Source organism: Amblyraja radiata, chromosome 31 (genome assembly GCF_010909765.2).
Source record: "Amblyraja radiata isolate CabotCenter1 chromosome 31, sAmbRad1.1.pri, whole genome shotgun sequence".
Lineage (NCBI taxonomy): Eukaryota > Metazoa > Chordata > Chondrichthyes > Rajiformes > Rajidae > Amblyraja > Amblyraja radiata.
The window spans coordinates 11,545,258-11,556,640 of NC_045986.1; the positions used below are offsets into that span (position 1 = coordinate 11,545,258).

At 47.9% G+C, this 11,383-nt stretch overlaps 1 protein-coding gene across 1 annotated transcript in view; it reads right to left on the bottom strand.

Annotated features, from left to right (window-relative positions):
* The window catches only part of spsb1 (splA/ryanodine receptor domain and SOCS box containing 1), a 76,772-nt gene extending 68,542 nt beyond the window's left edge, over positions 1 to 8,230 (bottom strand). The window contains exon 1 of the mRNA XM_033048558.1: positions 8,090 to 8,230. The gene's annotated coding sequence lies outside the window, so the exon portion shown is untranslated. The remainder of the gene's footprint in view (positions 1 to 8,089) is intronic.
* Between the last annotated feature and the right edge of the window lie 3,153 nt (positions 8,231 to 11,383).

Genomic DNA, 11,383 nt, shown 5'->3' on the forward strand with positions numbered 1-11,383 from the left:
GTGCTGGAGTAAGTCAATAGAAAAAGGTACAAAGTGCTGGAGTAACTCCACATAAAAAAGCCATTCGAGTAAGTACTGGAGCAAGATTAACATTGTATTTGTGTTCTCTTCCAATGGGAAAGCGATTCTGACTGAATGTTTGCCGGGTGTTGCTATGTTTCCGCTTGTAAGATCAAAACCCATCTTGGCCGCTGTAAGATCAAAACCCATCAGTAGGAAATCTGCATTGTTACACTTGGAAGAAGTGACTAACAAATCCTTGGCATGACTATTCTCGTGGGCCAACCTCAATTTGTGAGGTCGAAGCCAAGAGTGGCGATGGTGGAAATATTTATCTTTCCTCCTTCCTGGCTTCAGGTTTGTTGCCATGAATATTTCATATCCTCAGTCCAATAATCGAGATGGCACAGCTCGTCAGAGAACGGCTAGGAGCTCGACGAGTACTTAGCGACTGGTTAAACTTTAAAGAGGACACACTGTCATAAACCACTGCTCAAGTGTACTGATATCCCAGAGTTAAATTTCCACTGGCACTGAAACTATAAATATATCGATGCTTCGTTACGGATTGCACACAGTGGGATTTTCACGTCCCCAACCAAGGGCGTACAGGTTTGTAGGTTAATTGGCTTGGTAAATGTAAAAATTGTCCCTAGTGTGCGTAGGACAGTGTTAATGTGCGGGGATCGCTGGTCGACACGGACACACGCTGTATCTGTAAACTAGACAAAGCCAACCCCATGGTCAAAAGCAAGTTTAAGATTACTGCCATCATACCAATCCACACAAACATTGTACACGGCAAGTGTTGCTGGACAATGTTACAATACAATACAATACGGTTTATTTGTCACATTGCACATAAAGTGCAAGTGAAATGAATATGTCAGCAGCGGTACAATGTTGCAGCCCCTGTAGAGTTTTAGCCATGTATTCATCAGCTGGACCGATAGAAACATTGACCTGAAGACATGAGGAACTGCAGATGCTGGAAACTTCAGAAAACACCAAGTGTAGAGATACAGCATAGAAACAGGCCCTTCGGCCCACCAACTCCGCGCCAACCAGCAATCACCCTGCACGCTAACACTATCCTGCACACACTAGGGACAATTTACAATTTTACCAAAGCCAATTAGCCTACAAACCTGTACGTCTTTGTGGAGTGTGGGAGGAAACCAGAGCACCCGGAGAAAACCCACCCATGCAAGTCACAGGGAGAACATACAAACTCCGTGCAGACGGCACTCGTGGTCAGGATCGAACACGGATCTCTGGCGGTGTAAGGCAGCAACTCTACCGCTGCACCACTGTGCCGCCCAAAGTGTTGGAGGAAGTCAGCTGGTCAGGCAGCATCTGAGAAAGGAAATGGACAGGCCTTTCAAGAAGGGCCCGAAATGTTGCCCATTCATAACCCCCACATAAAAAAATAACCTGAAGTGCATTTGTCACGGATGGCTTTACAAGGGCTGAGTGATAGAAACATAGAAACATAGAAATTAGGTGCAGGAGTAGGCCATTCGGCCCTTCGAGCCTGCACCGCCATTCAATATGATCATGGCTGATGCAGGTTACATATGATGCAGGTATACAAACTGTATTGTATCGTATTGTGATTGCATAGTAATTAATTTATTATTTAGTACGTAAATGAACACCGTCACAGAATGAGATCGGAGAATGAGGCCAATCAGCCCATCGTGTCTCTGGGACAGAACAATCCATTTTGTTTAATTCTCCCTGTTCTTTCCTTCAAGTCAAACATATTTTAGGTATTCCCTTCTGAAACCAAATCTGCTTGTTTCCAGAAAACGTGTTCCAGAAATTAATCTGTGCAAGAAATATCAAGCGTTTCAGAAACAGCGCAGAGAAGCTTAGGGTGGCACGGTGGTGCAGCGGTAGAGTTGCTGCCTTACGGCGCCAGAGACCCGGGTTTGATCCCGACTACTGCTGCTGCCGGTATGGAGTTTGTACGTTCTCCTTGTGACCATGTGGGTTTTCTCCGGGTGCTTCAATTTCCTCCCACCCCCCAAAGACGTAGAGGTTTGTGGGTTAATTGGCTTCGGTGAAAATGTCCCTGGCGTGTGTAGGATAGTGTTAAGGTGCGGGGTGATGACTGGTCAACGCCGTCTCGGTGGGCTGAAGGGCCTGTTCCCACTAAAGTCTAAAGAAGCTGCAGAGAAAAAAAAACACAAAATGCTGGAGTAACTCAGCGACGGCAGAGAATCAGGGTTAGTGACAGGGTCGATGGGCCGAGTGGCCTGCCCTGTCTAATGCCGATGATCGCCTGCCTTCTGCATGAACAAAGCTACAACCGTTCCTGTGACAACACTGTCGTCATACACACTCTTCTCAGCAACTCGCAGGGATAATGCGGGTGATACGAGGAACTGCAGATGCTGGAATCTTGAGCAAAACACAGAGTGCTGGAGGAACTCAGTGGGTCGGGCAGCATCTGGCGTGGGAATGGACAGGCGAGGTTTCTGGTTGGGACCCTTCTTCAGACTGGAACAGAAATAATGCAGGAGTGGATAATGAGATGCGTGTGGAGTGAACAGGTGGAAAATTGAAGGTCACTTTCAAGTTGGTGACTTCTGCTGTGTTGCAATCAGAACGCAATTATCTCCTCAACTATTATTATTGGTTACGTCATCTAGTTATACTGCATTTAATAATTGATGCATTTTGCCTCCATTATCAGGAAAGGTTTGCATGAATGCAGCTCTCATCAATAACCTTCTCAGATGTCCTGAGGCAGTTTACGAGCAATTAATGCGCTGAGAATAGCCATTGTGGAAATCAAAGGAACTTGGCCAATTTTCAGACAATGCAGTCCCAGAAAGAGTAACGTGATAATCAGGTAATCTGTTGTTGGTTGTGTTAATTGGGTGTTAAATTTAGGTCTGGACTTCAGGGAGAACTCCCTTGCACGTATTCCAGTGTAATGGGAACTCTTACTTCAAGCAGAGAGCAGAGACAGGTCCCTGGCTTAGACAAACACATCACCAGAGAGAGAGCTTCACCAACACCCCACTTCAAGAAGTCCCAGCCCAAAAAGTCACCTGTCCATTTCCTCCACAGATGCTGCCTGACCCACTGAGTTACTCCAGCACTTTGTTTTTTTTTGCTCAGGATTCCAGCATCTGCAGTTCTTGGTGTCTTGCTGTTTGATTAGAGGGGGTATTAGTTACATGAAGAGTTTACTCGACTTTTGTGCAGAGATACAGTGCGGAAAACATGCCCTTTGGCCCACCGAGTCCGCGGCGACCAGCGATCCCTGCACACCAAAGCGATCCAACACACACCGGGGACAACTTACAATTATACCAAGCCAATTAGCCTACAAACTTATACGTCTTTGTAGTGTGGGAGGAAACCAGAGCACCCGGGAAAAACCCGCGCAGTCACAGGGAGAACGTACAAACTCCGTACAGGCAGCACCCGCAGTTGGGATCGAACCCAGGCCTCTGGCGCTGTGAGGCAGCAGCTCTACCGCTACGCCAGAGGTCGGACAAACTTGGGTTGTTTTCTCTGGATCGTCGGTCGTTGAGGGAAGACCTGATAGAAGTGTATAAGATTATGAGAGGGATAGATAGGGTAGACAGTCAGAACCTTTTTCCCCAGGGTGGAAATGTCAAAGATAGCTTTAAGATGAGAGGGCCAAAGTTTGAAGAGCCATAGAGGGCAGGAGAGTGATTGGTGCGTGGAGGCACTATCAGGATGGCGTTGGTTACATATTGGCACATGGATATAATGGAAGGATGGGGATTATGCGCAGGTAGAGGTAATTAGTTATTAAAAATATTGTTTTTAGTAAATTTAGGAGATTAGTTTAACTTTAGTACGTTTAGGAGATTACTTTGTTTACTTTACTCGATCCCGACTATGGGCGCTGTCTGTATGGAGTTTGCAGGTTCTCCCCGCGACTGCGTGGATTTTCTCCAGGATCTTCAGTTTCCACCCACACTCCAAAGACATACAGGTTTGTAGGTTAATTGGCTTGGTATAAGTGTAAATTGTTCCCGGTTTAGGGTAGTGTTAATGTGCGGGGATCGCTGGTCGGCGCGGACTCGGTGGGCCGAAGGGCCTGCTTCCGTGATGCACCTCTGAACTAAACCAAACTATTAGTGATATTTTAAAAATCATTTCTCATTATTATATCATCATATTATGATTAGCTATATCACCATCTGCATCTCTCAATTCCCTTTCCCCTGACTCTCTGTCTGATGAAGGGTCCTGACCCGAAACGTCACCTATTTCTGTCGAGATGCTGCCTGACCCGCTGAGTTACTCCAGCTTTTTGTGTCTATTCTCATTATTAATATTTAGCTTATGGTGTTGTAACATCCAGCTCCAAGCTCTGCTGGAGGACTGTTAATGCCCTCTCCGCTTAACTGGGGAGACACTGCCACCTTAAGACAGACAAGAGAACTGAAAGTAAAGGAAGACTTAAATCTCTGCAAAGCTAACAGCCTGAGTTGAGTTGAGATTAGAGATACAGCGTGGAAACAGGACCTTCAGCCCACCTATCAGCGACCCCCGCACGCTGACACTATCCTACACGCACTAGGGACAATTTACAATTATACAAAGCCAATTAACCTACAAACCTGTACGTCTTTGGAGTGTGGGAGGAAACCGGAACACCCGGTGAAAATCCACGCAGGTCACGGGAAGAACGTACAAACTCCATACAGACAGCACCCATGGTCAGGATCAATCCCTGGTCTCTGGCGATGTGAGGCAGCAGCTCTACTGCTGCGCCACCGTGCCGCCCGGCATGTGGAGGTACAGCACGGAAACAGGCCCTTCGGTCCACAAGGGGCGCCGCATGATGGCAGCCTCTGCCTACAGTACAGTCTGTCTGTTTTTCCATCTTTTTATAATTTTTAGTCTGTTTAAAAGTATGTTGTGGGGGTTTCTTTAGTTTTTCTATGTGGGGGAGGTGGGCAGGGTAAGGGGGAAACCGTTTCCCAGTCACTTCCTGGCGAGGAAGCGACTATTCTCCAAGTCGCGTCCTCGCCCCCCCTCCTCGCGGCCTACCAACTGGATTGGCGCGGCCTTCCCTGACGGGGACCGGCCAAAGCTTCAGTAGCGGCAGCGCAGCACTGGATTCACCGCGGAGCGGGCGATGCCTTACCTTGGATCGCCGTTTGAATCTCCGGAGTATTGGGCCTGCTGCTTCAACATCGTGGAGCTGTGTTTTGCAGAGCTTCCAGCGCGGGCGGCGCTGACTTCAACATCGCGGAGTCCTGGGATCCCTTTGCCGATGGCCGCCAGCGTTGAATCCCCGCCCAGCGCGGCCTGTGGACTTCGGGAGCCGCGGACTCCGGTAGGAAGTTGCCGATTCGGATGTCCAAGCCCCTGAGGATGTTCTCCCGTTCCGACGACGGAGTTCCATCATCCCGGCGAGAGGGCCTGAACATCGGGCCACCCGTGGGCGGGCTTCGGGAGGTGAACACCAAAGAACATCAAAGAGGAGGATGACTAAACTTTGGGCCTTCCCTCACAGTGGGAAACTTTGATTCCGCTGTGTGGGGGATGTTTATGTTAAAGACTATCGTGTTCTGTTCTTCTCTTTTTATTCGTATGGCTGTATGGTGACCCCAAATGTCACTGTACCAATTGGTGCACGTAACAATAAATGTCTCTTGTCTTGTCTTGTTTGTACTAACAATCGACTACTTAAATTAATTCAAATATTGTTATTCTCTGCACATTCTCTTTAGTGGCATCGATAGGGTGAATGCACATAATGGTTTTACCTCAGGGTTGGAGAATCAAGGTCTAGAGTGTAGAGGTTTCAGGGAAGAGGGGAAATTATTCATAGGAACCTGAGGGGCATATTTTTCCACACAGAGAGTTGTGTGTGGGTATGTGGAACGAGCAGCAAGACAAAGTGGTGGAGGTGGGTACAATAACAACATTCAAAAGACATTTGAATAGGTACATGGATAGGAAAGGTTTAAAGGGATATGGGTCAAACGTGCTCCACTGCGATATCTCCTCATGGTACATCAACTTTGAAGAAGTTCTCCTCCTCTCTCCAACGAGGGTTCTGCGCCGACCAGTCTGACTGTCCCTCTGATTACATAGTATCGCTGTTTGCTTTGTTGTCACCTTCTCCGAGCTAAGAATGTTCTACATTTTCCCTGATCTGCATCTCTTTTGATCTCTTATCTCTGTAACTCCCTCTCCCCTGACTCCGTCTGAGGAAGGGTCTCGACCCGAAACATCACCCATTCTTTCTATCCAGAGACGCTGCCTGTCCCGCTGAGTTACTTCAGCTTTTTGTGTCTATCTTTGTGGATTACATGGGACCAGCTTCGATGGGGCATGTTGGTCAGCATGGATGAGTTGGGCCGAAGGGTCTTTTTCCATGCTGTATCACTCCATCCACGCATCGTTGGAATAGTCACATGCCAACCAAAATGCCCCTTCTACGCATGTTGGTTAAGGATGTGGGAGGAAAGCAGAGCACCCAGGGGAAACCTACATGATCACAGAGAGAACGTGAAAACTCCACACAAACAGCACCGGAGGTCAGGATTGAACCCGGGTCGCTGGAGCTACGAGGCAGCAGCTCTACCCGCTGCGCCACTGTGCATTTTGTCAGAAGGTCTCAAAGGAGCTTGGCCATGAGATGCTTCTTGAAATGGCATCATAAAACATGAAACAGTACAGCCATTGGGCCCACCATGTCTATGCCGGACACGATGCCAAGACCAACTCTTACCAGCCTGCACAAGATCCATATCCCACCATTCCCTACACATCCATGTTGTGCCGATTCAAAAGTCTCTTAAACGCCACAATCATATCTGCCTCCACCACCACCTCCAGGCAGTTCTATGTGATCCCACTTTCACATCCACTTCCTAGACTCAAGGGGCAATTTGCAGAGGGCCAATTAACCCACAAACCCACACGTCTTCGCGATGTGGGAGGAAACCGGAGCAGCCGGAGGAAAGCCAAGCGGTCACAGGGGGAACCGTGCAAACTCCACATGGACAGCACCCGAGGTCAGGACTGCACCCACCGCTGACACACCCCATTGATGGACGATCAGCATCATTTCCCTGCTGCAGGAAGCAAAGCAGGCGAGGTTTACAACCCGCAAGAGTTGCACAATGTACAAGGGCGGGGTGGTGAATGCAAGTAAGGTCGTGTCAGCAAAGCAACTGGATCTGCACCGACTGTGTGGAGGAAGCAGCACGGTGGCGCCTCAGGCCTCAGGTAGAGTTGCTGCCTCACAGCGCCAGAGACCTGGGTTCAATCCCAACCTTCAGGTGCTGTCTGTGCGGAGTTTGCATGTTCTCTCTATGATCGCGTGGGTTTCCTCCCACACTCCAAAGACGTGCTGGTTTGTACGTTAATTGGCCCTATTATACTGCCCCTAATGTATAGGGAGTGGATGAGAAAGTGGGATAAGATAGAACGAGTGTGAGCGGGCGATCGATGGTCGGCATGGACTTGGTGGGCCGAAGGGCCTGTTTCCATGCTGCATCTGTCAAACTAAAATAAAAGACTGAGGCGCCAGTTGCCATGGACAATGAAAGGCGACACCATCATCAAACCTCCCCCGGTAATAACGTCCACTGTGCCCAACTCCCACCTGAAGATATTAGGAAGGTACTGCAGATGCTGGTTTATACCAAAGATGGATACAAAGTGCTGGAGTAACTCAGCAGGACAGGCAGCATCAGTGGAGAAAAAGGATAGGTGACGTCCCGGGTCGGGACCCTTCTTCAGAGATTGAATCGTCACCTATCCATGTTCTCCAGAGATGCCGCCCGACCCGCTGAGTTTCTCCAGCACTTTGTGTCTATTGAGCTGAAGGTAGCTGGACGGGCCACGGAGCTACTGAAGCTATTCTGTGGCTGCTGACTCATCGCCCTCGAACTCTCAGACAATCTTTGATCAGACTTTACTGGACGTCATCTTGCACATTAGTGTGCGGGGATCGCTGGTCGGTGTGGACTCACTGGCCCCAAGGGCCTGTTTCCACGCTGTATCTCTAAAAAATAACCCCTGCCACCAGCCGTACACAGTGGCATCATTCACAAAATGCGCTGCAGTTTCTCACCTGTGTTACTCCATCCGCTCCCCTCACCGTCTGTTGTTGGGAGTGACGAGGGCGGAAGCCCGGGTCCTCTCGAAGTGGTAGACCAGCCTGCACTGGAAAAATATCCCAGTTCCCTCGGTGTACTCTGGAACACCCTATCCCGCAGCGCAGGGGATGCATCGACACCAGAAGCACAGGCGGAGTTCAAGGCGACAGCTCACCACAACCTTCCCCGGGGCCGTTAGGGATGGGCAACAATTATCAGACTCACCAGCAACACCCATCCCATGATTTACAAAAGGAAATGAATGGGGTTTTCGAAATATTTGGACAGGTTACAAGTTAAACAAAGTTATGCTGGTTCAAATGTAAAACAGAGACAGGAAGCACTTAGAGTCTGAGTCATCAGGCATGGAAACAGGCCCTTCAGCCCAACTCATCATGCCAACCAAAATACCCAATCTAAGCTAGTCCCATTTGCCTGTGTTTGGCCCATTTACCTCCAAACCTTTCCTATCCATAGGGTAGGAATGGGAACTTAATGATAGCATTTACATATCACTCAGTCATACAGCATGGAAACAGGCCCTTCGGCCAGACTAGTCCATGCTGACCTAGATACCCCATCTAAGCTAGTCCCCTTTGCCTGCGTTTGCCCCATATATCCCTCTAAACCTTTCCTATCCATTGGGTAGGAATGGGAACTTAATGGGGTTGATGACATATATAGAGTCATAGAGCAATGAAGCAGGGCCTTCAGCCCATCGAGCCCATGCCGACCATCAACCTCCTATTCACACTGATCCTACATTAATCCAATCTTTATCATTCTCTGCACAACCTCATCAACTCATCTGAGATTCCACCACGAATCTACACACGACAGGCACTTTACACAGGCCCATCAACCTGCCAGCCCACATGTCTGGGTCATGGGAGCAAACCCTATCTTTCACAGGAAGAACATGCAAACTCCACGTTAAATAGCACCTGAGGTCAGGATTGAACCCGGATCCTTGGCGCCGTGAGGCAGTTGCTCAAACTAATGCGGCAATGTGCTCCATGTGCTGTAACAATACAATGTCCCGATCATCACAGTTGTCCCAAGTTTACAGAATGAAGTGTCAGGTGAGTCAGCATGGAAACAGGCCCTTTGGTTCAAGATGCCCCATCTAGTCCCACACCTGTCTGTGTTTGACCCGTATCCCTCTAAAACCTATCCTATCCATGTCCCTATCCAAATGTCTTTTAAATGTTGTTATAGTACCTGCCTCCATTACCTTCTCTGGCAGTTTGTTCCATATACTCACCACCCTTGACGTGAAAAAGTTGCCCCTGAAGTTCCTATTAAATGTTTTCCCCATCACCTTGAATTTACGTCCTCTGATTTGTGACTCCCCTACTCTGGGAGACTGTGTGTATCCACCTTGTCTATTCCCCCCATGGTTTTATGCACCTCTGTAAGCAGTGTATACAAGCCCCTCAGCCTCTTCTGACAATAAAGTTGACAATAAACTTGCCAAATATGTAGAAAAGAACTGCAGATGCTGGTTTAAATCGTAGACACGGAATGCTGGAGTAACTCAGCAGGGCAGGCAGCATCTCTGGAGAGAAGGAATGGGTGACGTTTCGGGTCGAGACCCTTCTTCAGACTGATCTTACCAAATTTGTTGTCAATTAATAATGGGTGGATAACCTCCTGGTCAGGACATGGACAACTGCAGCTTATACGATGCACTGCACTGCATCAAGTTTGGGATGCTGAATGGTGGATGATGATTTTTCCCAACGGAGTAATCCAGGAATGTTATGTTGGAAAAGATCGTGACTGAACAAAAGCGTTGAAATCCTTCATTCCTCAAAAACCAGACCACCCCCTCCCAGTCAGGTGCACAATACCAATCAAATTGGATTTAAAATAGCTTTATTAAATCTTAAATTTGACATAATTACAGGTGCATTCATTCCACGGATTGTCATTATTCATATATAAAAAATCTGAAAAGACTTAAAAAATACCCATTTTGGAAAAATAGATTTTCACAACTGTGCACATTTTAATGGAAAAAGTCTAGCTCAAAAATATCCATAAAATTTTTCGCCACCATTTAAAGATCTTGGCTTTCAGAAGGACGAACGATACAATCACATACAGTGAGCGGGCACCAATTGTAAACCTCCACAATAAAACAATACCAGTAAAGTCAGTAATGTTAAGAGAGACCATTCCGACAGGAATAACTCGCCGCTCCTGTTCTATTTTCCATTGGGTCCCATTTTTGATGATCTCTCCCACGCTGGTGCAGGTCTCCACAAACCTCGGAGCGCGCGCTCCAATTCCTGCAGCTGGCACCAGTGCAGCCTGGCTATCAGAAGAGTGCTGCAAGCTTCCTTGTCATCCTTCCTCAGTCTGTGGACGTTGCTGGATATGTGTTGTCCAACCCAATTTGCCCCTTCGACTGAATGTACATTTCACAAAGTGGTTCCAAGTTGTGGGTCTCAAGACCCTGGATGAAAGTTTGCACCACATCTACTTCCAACTTTCTCCCTCTGAGTTTAAAGTTCTGCCCTCTAGTCTTTGAGATTTCCACCCTGGGGGAAAAAAAGTCTTGACTGTCTACCCTATCCTTGCCTATCATTTTATGTACTATTATAAGGACAACTGCCAACCTTACGATGTTCCAGAGAAAGCAATCCAAGTTTGTCCAATCTCTCCCGCGAGCTAATACCTTCTAACCCAGGCAACATTCTGGTAAACCTGAACCCTCTCCACAGCCTCCATATCCTTAAGATAGACACACAATGTTGGAGTAACTCAGCGGGACAGTAACTTTGTCCTTGCTTCCTCCTGTGACCAGGATAGAAGGAATGGGTGACGTTTCCGGGCGAGACCCTTCTTCACTATTCATCCTTCATGTAATAGGGCGACCAGAACACCTAATACTCCAAGTGCGGCCTAGCCTAAGTTTTATAAAGCTGCCCCAAGACTTCCCGACTCTTATACTCAATTTTGCTGCTGTGGCTGCTGAAGGTGAGCTTATCATACGCCTTAAAAAATGAAGGGGAACCCGGCGGGCTGAGAACGAAGAGCAATGCAGTGGCGTCAGTGTGAACGAAGGAGTGACCTGATTGGGGGGGGGGGGGGGGATTCTGGCATGTGCAGGAGGGGCGGCAGGCAGTATATAAGACTCTTTGGTGAACCTTTGTATCTTGGTCTGCATCAAAAAATTGCAACTCTTGTGTACTGCCTACGTGAGGTCTTCCACATGATTTTACCGGGTTGTTGCGAAACAAAGCATTTCATTGCACCTTGGT